We start from the raw sequence: 11,682 nt of genomic DNA on the forward strand, positions 1-11,682 counted from the left end.
TGGCAGGCTGGTTATACCAGGAGGGGATAAGGGTCTCCTTCTATCTAGACGACTGGCTGATCCGGTCACAGTCAAAAGAGAAATGTCTGGAGGACCTAATGAAAACTTATACGATCACTCAGGACCTGGGACTCATCGTCAACTGGGGGAAGTCTCAGACCGAGCCGAATCAGACTATTCTCTATTTGGGGATAGTTCTGAATTCAGTTCTTTTTCAGGCTTCTCCCTCCCAGGAGAGGCAGACCAGGTGCCTGGACAAAGTCAAAGACTTTTTGAGGAAGCAGGAATGCTCAGCGAAGGAGTGGATGAGTCTGCTGGGAACTCTATCCTCCCTGGAGCAGTTTGTCCCTTTGGGGAGACTGCACCTAAGGCCTCTGCAACACTTCCTCACAAAGGTTTGGAACAGAAAGATCCAGGAGGACACTTTTTCTTTTCCCATTCCGACAGAGATCAAGGATCTTTTAATGTGGTGGCTGGACCCAGCTCTGTTGGGAAAATGGATCTCCTTGTTCAAGAAGAACCCCGACCTAGTGTTATTCTCAGACGCGTCCGAGTCAGGCTGGGGAGCAACACTAGGGAACAAAGAGGTCTCAGGTATTTGGGAAGGGAGTCAGGTCAGTTGGCATATCAACAGGAAGGAATTGATGGCCATTTTGTTAGGGCTCAAGGCCTTCAAAACCTCGGTGTCGGGAAAGACTGTGGAGATCAATTCCGACAACACCACAGCTCTCGCGTACATAAGGAAGCAAGGGGGAACTCACTCCCTCTCTCTGTTCTCAACTGCGAGAGAGCTTCTCCTCTGGGCGAACGAGAACGAGACCCAGCTGTTGACAAGGTTTGTTCAAGGGCAGAGAAACATCAGGGCAGACATGCTCAGCAGGAGGGGACAAGTCCTTCCTACAGAGTGGACTCTCAACCCGCATGTCTGTCGGAGCCTCTGGAAGTTGTGGGGCAGACCAGTAATAGACCTTTTCGCCTCCGGTCTAAACAAGAGGATCCCCAACTACTGCTCCCTAGTCCCGGACGAGGAAGCTGTTGCAGTGGACGCCTTTTTGATGGATTGGACGGGGCTGGACATGTATGCCTTTCCCCCGTTCAAGATCATCAATCTGGTTGTCAGGAAATTCGCTCTCCTCGTTTCGGGACGAATGATCCTAGTGGCTCCATTCTGGCCTGCGAGGGAATGGTTCAACGAAGTGGTAGGGTTGCTGATGGACTTTCCAAGAAGACTCCCGGCAAGTCCAGATCTTCTCAGAGAACCCCACTTCGAGAGATTTCACCAAAACCCCCTCGCTCTCAATCTGACTGCCTTCAGACTGTCAAGAAGCTCGTTAGATCTCGAGGCTTTTCGGCACAAGCGGCGAAAGCTATTGCCAGGGCAAGGAGGATCTCTTCACAAAGAGTCTACCAGTCAAAGTGGGAGACCTTTAGAGCTTGGTGCAGGAGGCGCAAGGTTTCCTCGTCCTCTACCTCTCTAAGCCAGATTGCAGACTTTCTTTTGTACCTCAGGCAGGATGCTAAGCGGGCTGTATCTACCATTAAAGGATACAGGAGCATGCTCTCAACCGTCTTTAGGCATAGAGGCTTAGAGTTATCTCAGAATAAGGACTTGCAGGACCTCATTAGGTCTTTTGAGACAACGAAGCAGGTGCACTTAAGACCCCCTTCTTGGAACCTGGATGTGGTGCTTAAGTTTTTGCGCTCCAGGAAGTTTGAGCCTATCTCGCAAGCTTCTCTGCGAGATGTGACTAAGAAAACCCTCTTCCTTTTGTCTCTAGCAACTGCCAGGAGGATCAGCGAGGTCCAGGCAATCGAGAAGCGTGTAGGCTTCACCCTAAATGGAGCGGTTTGTGCCTTGAGGTTCGACTTTCTTGCCAAGAATGAGAACCCTTCGAAACCCTGGCCCAGGACTTTTTGAAGTCCCTAACCTCACGAATCTAGTAGGTCAGGAACAGGAAAGCCTCCTCTGCCCGGTTAGGGCTCTCAAGGCTTATTTGGCCCACACTAAGAGCGTGAGGGGTGCTTCCAACTCCTTATGGTGTTCGGTAAAGGATCCTCAAAAACCCCTGTCAAAGAACGCTTTGTCCTTTTTCCTGAGGGAAACTATTAGGGAAGCCCACCTCTTTTGTGAGGAAGAAAACTTCGCCCTGTTAAAAGTACAGGCTCACAAAGTAAGGGCCATTGCTGCTTCGCTGGCATACCGGAAAAATATGTCAGTTAAGCAGATCATGGAGGCAACGTTCTGGAGGAGCAACTCTGTCTTCGCTTCTCATTACCTCAGAGAGGTAAGAGTGGACTATGACAAGTGTTATACCTTGGGCCCATAAGTAGCTGCGGCTTCTGTATTAGGCAAAGGAGTTACTACCCCCACTCAACCTTAGTTTATGTACTTGTATATGGGTTTGTGTTTTTTATGGTTGTCTGAGGTCCTCGTCTTGTGGTACGGTTCCCTCAGTCCAGATAGATAGTTTATATCTATTTCTGCAAGGTTAGATGGTTAGCTTTAGTAAGGTTGCAGGTTTTTTATATGGGAAGGTAGTTTTCTGAAGTCTAGTCAAGTTGTTGGTCCTACCCCTTTGACAGACTCGATCGAGTTGTTTGCAGCGTAGCAGGTCTACTCCTGGCTGAACACTCCTAAGGGAAAGCGACTCTAGAGGCAGTTACCTTTGAAGTCAGCTACCTTAGCAGGTAAGGAATCAAGGTGTTTGTTCTCCTACAACTCTTTTGTTGTTTCCCCAACTATGTTTTTCTGTCTGTTTCCCTCCTCCAAATGTGTGAATCAGCTATATATATATAACTGCCAGGTAAGTTCTATTCATAAAAATGGAGATTTTATGATAAAACAAAGTTTTATGAATACTTACCTGGCAGTTATATATATATTTTAAAGCCCACCCACCTCCCCTCAGGAGACAGGTCGGGCAAAGATAATCTGAGGAACAGAAAACGGGAATGATTCCAAGTACCACCCTGTAAGGGTTGTTAACCATCTATCCACACAACCAACACAAGGCGGTTGCCGCGATTTTCGATAAAATTCTGCCGCAGTCGGAAACTCGGCTATATATATATAACTGCCAGGTAAGTATTCATAAAACTTTGTTTTATCATAAAAACTCCATTTTACTAGAGTTGAATATTTTAAAACAAGTTGCCTTGTAGGTAGATTAGGATAGTGTAGAGTTCCCAATGTATTTAGGAAGGATTGGATTTCCAGTGGAATAAGATATATTTCTTGGTCAACAGATTAGAATAGGAATGTCTTGTTCCAAGATTACATTAGGATTTATAATAATTAGACATAATTCAGCTTCAAGTCAATGGATTTATTTGAGCTTTCCCCTAATGGATCAAAGTAGAAATTGTATATTTCTAAATACATTGGACTTAGCTCATCAAAAGATTTATGTAGGATTGGAATTTCATTTGTTAAAAAATTTATTGAACTCAGATTTTAGTTAGTGTACATGGCCAGGCACCTTGTGGTCACGGGGGTATCACAATAAGTAGAATAGCGCCACCATACCCCTGCATGTCGCAAGAGGCGACTAAAAGGGACGGGACGAGGGGTCTGAGAACCCCCTCTCCTGTATCTTATTTCTGTGAGATATCAAAGAGGTGGAGCTGGGGGGAGAGTGACTGCTCCCTTTATTCTAGTTTTGTGGTGTCTCAATGTGCGTGGATGTAATACGATAGAGAGTAAAAGATGTGATTGGAAGCATGTTTAGGAATAGAAGAATGGATATATTGGCTTTGTGTGACATAAAGATAAAAGGGAAGGGTGAAGTGGTGTTTGGTGAAGTGACTGGTAGAATATCTGGGGTTGAAAGGGGAAGAGCAAGAGAGGGTGTGGCTTTATTGCTGAGTGAGTGGATGACAAAGTAGTGGAATGGAATGAGATATCATCTAGGTTAATGGGGGTAAGGGCTAGGTTTGGTAGGGAATGTTGGGTTTTTGTTAATGCCTGGTTGTGAGGAATGTGAAAAAGGGCGGAATGAATTCTGGAATGAATTAACTAGGTGCGTAGAAGGACTGGATGGAAGGAATTCTGTAGTTGTCATGGGTGACTCAAATGCTAGAGTGGATGCCAGAGATGTAGGAGTCATTGGAAGTATGGCGTACCAGGAGAGAATGAGTGGTGAGAGACTGGTAGATATGTGTGTTGAGCAAGAGCTGGTAATAAGTTCCAGTTTTTTCGCAAAGAAAGATAACAAGAAGTATACATGGGTAAGAGTGGTAGAAAGAGCATTAATGGATTATGTGTTGATAACGAGAAGAATGTTTAGAAGATTAAAAGACGTGCACGTGTTTAGGGGTATGGCTAACGGTATGTCTGATCAATTTTTGGTAGAAGGAAAATCAGTTGTAGCAAAAGAGTGGGAGGATGTAAAAGGTAGGTAGTGAAGGCTGATAATAAAACCAGAGGTAAAAAGTGAATATCAAGAAAGGTTGGAAATGGCATATGACAGAGAGAAACTGGTAATTAGAGGAGTGGAAATTAGTAAAAGAAAATTTTGTTGGGATTGCAAGTGATGTATGTGGCAAGAGGATTGTTGGAGGCAGCATCAGGAAGGGTAGTGAATGGTGGAATGGAGCAGTGAAGATAAAAGTGGAAGAGAAAAAAAGAGGTCATTTGAAGAATGGCTGCAGAGTAAGAGTGTGGAGAAGTATGAAAGATATAGAAAGGAAAATGTGGAAGTAAAACGTAAGATAGTTGAGGCAAAGAGGGCGGCTGACTGGAGGTGGGGTCAGGGTTTGGGCCGTTCATATGAAGAGAATAAGTAGTAGTTTTGGAAAGAAGTGAAGAGAGTAAGGAAGGCTGGTTCGAGAATTGAAGAGACAGTGAAAGATGGAAATGGAAGATTGTTAAAAGGAGAGGAGGCAAGGAAAAGGTGGGCGGAATATTTTGAAAGTTTACTGAATGTTGAGGATAATAGGGAGGCTGATAGAATTGCTGTTGCAGGTGTTGAGGTGCCAGTAATGGGAGAGGAGAATGAGAGATTATAAGAGAGAAAGTGAGGAGAGCAATTAGAGGAAACGAGAGTAGGAAAAGCCTGGTATGGATGGTGAGAGGACTGAGATGTTACTGAACATAATACAAGACTTAAAGACTGTATCATTTAATCATATTTTTATTACAGTAGGGTCGTAAGAAATGTGGCTTAGCCAGCGCCATTGCTTCTCATTAAAGTATTTGATACAGTACATAACATGAGGCTTAGATTTAAAAATGCGAACTAAATACTATGAGCTTGCAGTTGGGAGTCATGTAGACTATTACTAAGATTTTGGTGATGTATACAAACTCAACTAATGGTCAACACAATCATTATATTGCTAGAATATTAGAATATAATTTACTTGATTGGACTATAATAGGTCAGTGAAGAGAGAAAAGTAGGATAAGGAGACAATGTTGGATAAAGGCATGATGATATAACTGAGTAATATGGGTAATCATTGGCAAAAAGAATATATTGATGTTGTGTTTGGATTCAGATAACACCAGATTATTAGTTAGTTTCAGATAGGCTAGTCCATGGATGAAATAGTTCTAAATTCACTTCATATCCGGTTACCAGATTAATAGGGTGATATAGATAAGTCCATGAATGAAGTAGGCCCAGATTCAGGTACAACTGGGTTATTAGTTTAATTATGTAAGAGGTTAGTCCATGGATAAAGTAGGCCAAGATTCAGAGAGTGTGAAACAGGTTAGCCCATAGATGAACTGATCCCAGATTCAGGTAACACCAGGGTTATCAGTTAACTATTATGAGATGGAGGCCAGTTCTGTAAGAGTTGAGTTTGACTCATTGGGTTGGTTAATCTCCTCCTTTTGATAATAAAAATAGTGCATGGAGGAAGTTATCCCAGATTCATGTAGGGCCAGGTTATCAGTTTAATGGTGTGATACAGGTTAATCCATAGTTGAAGTAGACCCAGGTTCATGTTAGACGAGGTTATCAGTTTAACTGTTAGATAGTTTAGTAAATTAATTGGGTAGACTCAGATTCAGGTAAGACGATGGATGATGTAGACGTAGATTCATGTAAGACCACGGTATCAATTAGTGTGAGATATGTTATTGGATGTATTAGTCCCAGTAAAAACCAAAAATGATTAATTACTGTAGTAAGTTTTTCAGTGAACTAATGTAGACTCATGATGGTGAGAGGGTAAAAAATATTTCCATAATTCAACTAAGATTGCGAATTTAGTTAAAAATAAGCTTGCTTACTGATTGAAGTTTAACACATGAACCCATTTAGACAGATTATTCAAAATATGATAGTCTGCGTTTCTGTAACTGTGTAGAAGATCCTTACTATATGCATTAGATATTCAGTATTTATTATTTCAATAAGGGAGAGTGATATATGTAATTGATAAACATAGGGAGCTGAGTGGTATTTTCAGTTTTAAGATACTGAAAATACCATATTAATTATCTATTTGGGATATTATATACCTGAAATTGCAACAATGCGAGTACAATAATTTATTTTCTCCTAACTTTTTTCTGTTTTATTTCATGAGTATTATATGTGATTGACCAATTATCCTTTTTGGTAGAAAGAAATAGTCTTATTTTAATCAGGGATTTGGGGTTTGAGTATCTTTTGAAGAAAGTTGGAGGGGCTAATTGAAGGACGAGGGAATTTCCTGTTAATCAGTGGAGTAGCAGAGGTTAGTGGGAAGGTTAGTGTAGAGAAATATTTGCTTGTTAGGGTTAAGGTGATAATAACTTTTCCATTTCACGAAATGTACTTGTGGTTGTAATTTCATGGAAATTTGCATTTTGTGATTATTTCCACCTTTTCATATTTAGTACATCAGTTTAAATTATATTCTTAGTTTATCAAGCAAAATACTTTACTATTATGTAGCCTTGGCAATGAAGTGCAAAACTGGTGTATCTGTACAATTAACCTTTTTTTTTTCTTTTCAGAATAGAATCATCCAAAGAGAAGGAAATTATTTTACAGCTTCAGGGTCGTAATGTGAAGTTACTTGAAAAATGCGCTAATGAGGTCACTATGGAGATCAGATGCAAATATGGGATCTACTACGGAAGATTATTCCATAGTTTCCGAGGAGGACTGAAAATTGGATTAATTCTATGATTTTATTTCAAATGGAGCACCGAAAAGTCTTAATTGGAGTCGCCAATCTGTCGTCAAACTTTTCAGTAGTATTTCAGTACCAGTTTGACAAATATATAAATGAACAGTTTAATTGGTCGTTGTGTGTTACACTGGTCAGCTGATGTGTATCAATAGTTTCAATAGCAATCACTAATTGAAGATAAAAACTGCAAATACTTAATTTCTATAACTATATTCTAGAAAATTTAAAGTTTATCGAAGTGTCCCCTTTTTCTCGTAGATTTTAAGTAAAGCTATCAAGGTTAATGCAGTCTAGTAGCAAGTATTTTTGTTCTTACTCTTGACAGTCAGTGAATATAAAGCTATTTACCTATTAAAACAAATGCATGCACCTTAAGAAAACACATGCAAAACAGTATGTTCTTGTAAATTCATAAAGCTCAAAATTTACCTTGATAATTTGGCCCAGGTCAACATTTAGGGTCTTGTTGTATTTTGAAATTAGTATTAGTATTATAATCCCCTAATCAATGTTTGATATAAAACTAGCACAACAATTTAAATGCCTGAAAATTAGTTAATGAACAATAATATACTGAATGATAGTAGACTCTTATGACCTCTAAATAGTATTCAACTGTAATTATAATTGATAATGTTAATGGACTTTTTTATATAATATTGTAAATAGTTTGACAAGTGATTAAATTTTGGATTATCAACCAATTAAGACTTAAAAATGCAAATGAGGAGGGAATTCTTAGAACGTTGCTGCTCCAGTTTTCAGTTATCAACTATCTGTTTAGTCACATGTCAATTTCCTCTGGACCTCTGGACATAATAGATTTCAAAATCTTTAAACTTATGTAAACTACTGTAAACAAGTTATTTGAATGTTTGAGTGAAGGGAAATCAGTATTTAATCATCATTTTTTCTTTTTTTTGCAAATGATTCGAATTTATTCTACAATGTGTATATTGCATTGTATTAATTGCCTGTGAATATAACCTATTCTTTACAACATTATACACTCTCTCTCTCTCTCTCTCTCTCTCTCTCTCTCTCTCTCTCTCTCTCTCTCTCTCTCTCTCATTAAACCGTCATCCAGTTTTTCGGATTGAGAATAGCAGCTTCTTAAGCTTTAGCAATAAACACGAGAATAAGTATTTTATAAAATAATAAGGTAGAGTAGTAAAAAAGTGATTGTACTAGTTTGTTTCAAAGTTATCGTCACATTCCGTACAATCTTTCAATAATTAGTTATTTTTTATATGGTTTAGTTTAATTAAAATGGAGAAAAAAATATGCTTTTTAAAACTTTTTTTTTTATTTAATGGATTTACATATTTCAAGAGTAACCGATCTAAATATTTGAAGCAACGCGAAGCAAAGAAAGTCGAGCTATGGTAGAGTTCCAAGGGACGCAACACAATTAGCATAATTTTGAATACGTGTGAAGGGAATCGCTTCTTTTAAGAGTTTTAGTTTCTCTCTCTCTCTCTCTCTCTCTCTCTCTCTCTCTCTCTCTCTCTCTCTCTCTCTCTCTCTCTCTCTCTCTCTCTCTCTCATATCTTGGAATCAAGGTTATATCCACAATAGAAAAAATATAATTTTCAAAATAAGCTCAGGTTATTTGGTAGCCTTTTTTCAATGTCAATATTAATCTGGTCACGTACAAAATTCCAAATTCTTGATTGCAGTTACAATATATTTTTTCTGTCTTGACGTTTGTTTCAAAATATCAGAATGACCAAATTGATATTGAAATGATGAAATATCTTGTCTGTTTGTTATAATCTCAGCATTTTCTTTATATAAAGGGTGAAATTAACTGTTACGTACTCTTGAATAAAGCCCATATACTGTAGTTAATAGTATTTATAGGTCGGATTTAGAAATTTTATATAATAAAAAAAACCCTTTTGGGAGGACTAGAAATTGAATATTAGTCGTAAGAATGGATCAAGTTTGTAGGGATAGGTTTAAGAGGAAACTACCTGTGAAAGTGTTAAATTAACATTCAAGAAATATTTCTTAAAGTGGTTGTTCTAAGAGTGAACTTAATGTAAAACTTCAATATTATATCTAATAGGCTTTAATAAGAACTCTAGTTATGCCAAATGAAATGTTCAAAATTAATAGTTCAAATGTTCAAAATTCATCTGGTTCTTAATAGGTAAATTTAAAGGATATTAGAAAGGGAGGCATTACATCTTAGGCCTCAGGCTTAGAGAGAAGAAAATGTATCAGATCGCTATTAATTATTTATGAATGAGAAATGATTACTTAAAAGAGGGAGCCTCAAAGTAAGGAAAATTAAGGATTTGCTAAAATTAGGTGAATGCTAGATTTTTCTAAAAGGCATTTTAAAGGTTAGTACTCAATAAAGGGTAAATATTTAAAACACATTAGAAGGTAATTCATCGGTTGAAATTTTAAATTGTAATTAAAAATGTAAGATTGTATCTATTAGACCAATTTAAGTTGTTTTGAAGGTAGTTTTGCATTTGGAATGTAACTATTTATTTAGTATATAAGAAAATAATGTTAAGTAAACATTTTGCATTTAATTGGCAAAGCTGATATCTGATGTTTACCGTTGTCTGTTACATATGACAAACTGGTATAGAAAACGTAGGAGTAAAGAAATTTTGTTTAAGGTGCTAAGCCTTTGTGCTCACACCGAACAGGGTTCTGAATGAGAAAATATTTATAATAAATTCTGTGACTTGTCACATCACACGTCATTAATGCCTACAAGACAGTACATGTGTTGTATACTGTAGCAACATTTTCTTTAATACAGGAAAAGCCCAGATTACCAACAACTGTCGGCAAAAGCTAACCTATCTACTTTTTACGCTTGATGTATGTAATTATACTATTAGCACTGGTATGTCAATTTTTTGCTATAAATCCCCACACAGGAATCTTGCTCTTTTATCCTCTGGTATTTTCGTCTATAGCAGTATTTCTCATGCACCAGGCCTTTTTAAGTAGCTCCTATTAATTACAATAATAAAATTTTAAATCCCCCTTGTAAATCGCTACTTAGAAGGGTCTATTGTATAAGAAATACTGCTCTAAATGAAAATACCTGAGGATACAAGAACAAGCATCCTCCATGGTAATTTGTGACAAAAATTTGCCATACCACTAGTAATATCAACTTTATACATCAATCAGAAAGGTGGATGGCCTAGCTTTTTGACGTCAGGGGCTATTTCTGGGTAGTCTTGTCTATATAAAGAAAATGTTGCTAGTATATAACGCACGTACTGTTTTGTTGGCATTAATGACGTTTGATGTGACAAGTCACAGAATTTGTCAAATATTTTCTCATTCAGAACCCTGTTCGGTGTGGCCACAAAGGCTTAGCACGTAAAACAAAATTTCTTTACTACTCCGTTTTCTATACCAGTTTGTCATATGTAACCACTTTTTGTATTCTTTAGTATTCCATGAAGATATTTAATTTTATAAAACTGGAAGATATTTTTTGCATTATTTACACATTGTACAAAATTAAGAATTGAGAAATAAAATCCATAAGAAAGGACTTTTTAATTTAATATCCTTGGTACAAATATGCAAAGGTACAAGAATATAAGAAATAAACATAAAGGAAAAAAAAATAAAAAAAAATAAAAACAGAACTTGGAGTATTCTCCTTTGTTAAACCTCACATGACCGAGTATTCTCCCCCCTCCCCCTTTGAGCACCAGCAATTGGCTTATTCCCACTAAAAAAATGGGTCAAAAGGCTCATGAAATAGTCCTCTCTCTTAACTAGTCACTAGTCCATTTTGACTTATTGATCCCCCACATAGAGTTTGTTCATCCCCTACTGGAGTATGAGAGCAGCATTACCAGTGTTTTATGAATATAAAGTACAGAGTCAAGATGGCCGAACTGAATCTTGGTAATTCATACTAGACAAATAAATGTCCACTTGTTAATCCAGCGGTCCTTCTTTCTTATATTAGTCATGATGATAATGACTGCTATTTCTAATTGAGTTAAACTTTTTAATTTAATACTTTTCAAAATTGACTGAGGCTTTTGAGAAATTTGAGATACGAAATGACTTAAAGAAAAACTTAGAAGAAAAACTTAGAAATGTTAAAATCTTTTATTGTAGAAAATTAAATGTCAAACATGAGACAGGTTTTAGTAAATAAGCTTATATTACATTGTTTTTTATGTAATTGAAATACAAACACTTATAAATTCAATGACATACAAATATCAAATTCATGAAACCCCATTTTCCGAAAGCTTTAAATGACCAAAGCCAAAGAAAACGATGTTTGTCATATTTTAGGCACATATTCATCAAAGAAAACTTTGAAGAGTCATTCTTCTTCCAATATGGCGCACAGAATGAGCAAAGAACCGTTTTCTTTTTTAAACAACTGTTAGGGCATTTGAAGATCAAAAATTGAGGTTACACATTTCATGATTGTGTAAGTAAGTATTGCTTTCTTCAATATAAAGATTTCTTTTTTAAAAAAGAAAAAGGAAAGCCCACCAAGGCCGTCCCCTATCCCACCTAGTAACAAGAGACTTAATG

General features: G+C 37.4%; 1 long non-coding RNA gene across 1 annotated transcript in view; it reads left to right on the forward strand.

The window, feature by feature from the left end:
* The window catches only part of LOC137638114 (uncharacterized), a 31,273-nt gene extending 21,931 nt beyond the window's left edge, over positions 1–9,342 (forward strand). Inside the window, exon 3 of the long non-coding RNA XR_011043853.1 lies at positions 6,953–9,342. This is a non-coding gene — a long non-coding RNA (uncharacterized lncRNA). The remainder of the gene's footprint in view (positions 1–6,952) is intronic.
* Positions 9,343–11,682: the final 2,340 nt, after the last annotated feature.

Source organism: Palaemon carinicauda, chromosome 3 (genome assembly GCF_036898095.1).
Source record: "Palaemon carinicauda isolate YSFRI2023 chromosome 3, ASM3689809v2, whole genome shotgun sequence".
Lineage (NCBI taxonomy): Eukaryota > Metazoa > Arthropoda > Malacostraca > Decapoda > Palaemonidae > Palaemon > Palaemon carinicauda.